The sequence below is a fragment of the Seriola lalandi genome, unplaced genomic scaffold (genome assembly GCF_002814215.2).
Source record: "Seriola lalandi dorsalis isolate HSWRI2012SDOR001 ecotype SW California unplaced genomic scaffold, Sedor1 jcf7180002054221, whole genome shotgun sequence".
Classification (NCBI taxonomy): Eukaryota; Metazoa; Chordata; class Actinopteri; order Carangiformes; family Carangidae; genus Seriola; species Seriola lalandi.
The window spans coordinates 94,314-95,881 of record NW_019524774.1 but is presented as its reverse complement, the minus strand read 5'-3'; positions in this window follow the sequence as shown (position 1 = coordinate 95,881).

The following is a 1,568-nucleotide window of genomic DNA, read 5'->3' as shown; positions in this document are numbered from 1 at the left end:
ACACACACATCCTTCATGTTCCATTTGGCTTACCCCTGCCATTATCCCGCAGCAGATGTGACCCCGCCATAAAACCGCTGCATTGTCCTGTGAGTGTGAAGAGATCCGCATGTCTCTACAGCAGAGACTCGGTTCACTGACCTGAGATCTGCTGCTGTTTCACCTGCAGGTATTACAGGACAGGTGTGTGACGACAGACTAGTTTCCTCTTAGACTGAATGAAAAGGAGATGATCTAATAAACATGCATCTCTAACAGCCTCTCTGTCAATAAAGCTCAGCGTTTCTATCTCATTAACTTCAATTTATTGATCAGTTCCCATCAGACTGATTCATTTGAAGCAGGAGAATTCAGATCACGTGATCAGAATAAAACGTCATTTGTGATCAGCTCTTTAACCCTCGCTCCTCTCAGCTGTTCAGTACAGTAGTGAAATCAAACTCACCAGTTTGTTGCCGCCTCTGTAGGTCTGTTCACCAAGTGATGATGTCATCGCTGTCAGGAACCACACCTGTCCAGGTGAGTCCAGGAAATCAGTGGCAGAATAAGCCACAAAAGATTTTTCATAAGCAGTTTTATTCCAGTGAAGCAGAGTCTGATGATGATGTCATTCTATTGTAATTATTACATTAGTTACTTGTTGTAGCCTAATAATTAAATCAGGTGAGTCATTAATGAGTCACATTTAAGTGACGTAACAACTTCTACCAAACACCTGCGTCCTGACTGAAGCGTGTAGAAAAGACTTTTTATGTTATAATACACGTCAGCAAAATTCTGTGGAGCTGCAGCACGAAAACACACCACACATTTTTATTTTTGTATGTTTTGTTATTTTAGATATATTAGTTATAATTAAAAATTTTTTTTTTTACATCCATAAACGAAAAGATGTGAAATCTGAAAAATATCTGTTTGATCTTAGAAAAAATGATGTTGATTGTTGAGAGTGAAGTTGTTACTAATAATGGACGTCATCGCTGAGCGTCACATTTTAAAAACTGAAAGAAGAAAAACATTCGATGTCAGTGCTGAAGAAAAAACAACAAATAAAAAAAACTGATAAATGTGTTAAACCCAGTGACTCAGACTGAAGAGTCTCTTCCCTCCATGTCAGACCTTTATGAGGTGGAACCACATCTCCACAAAGACATTATAAACCGATGAACGGCTATAAGTCGACGTCTCTTTCTTCTTTTTATTTCCTGGTTATTTTATTCTCCGACCTCCTTCCACGCATCACGAGGCGAGGTCATCGGAGGAGGTTGTGTTTTTTTTTGTTTTTTTTTTTGTCTGCGGTCGCCGGGCAGATCGTTGTGTGATGAAGTGGTCGTCTATAAAAGCGTGACCTCGGGGTCAGGGCCGCAGCCCAGGCGGTGATTCATTATCCCACACAGGGGGCCACAGCAGGCTGATTAATACACTGCAGCATCACAATCAAGAAATCAATAGGTTTATTTTTTAAATATGAGTCACTTCCTGTTATTCTGATCATGTTTTGTGACTTTACCTGTTCCTCTGCTTTAACACAGTGTGATCTGTAGAAACCAACATATTTGTCATCAGCC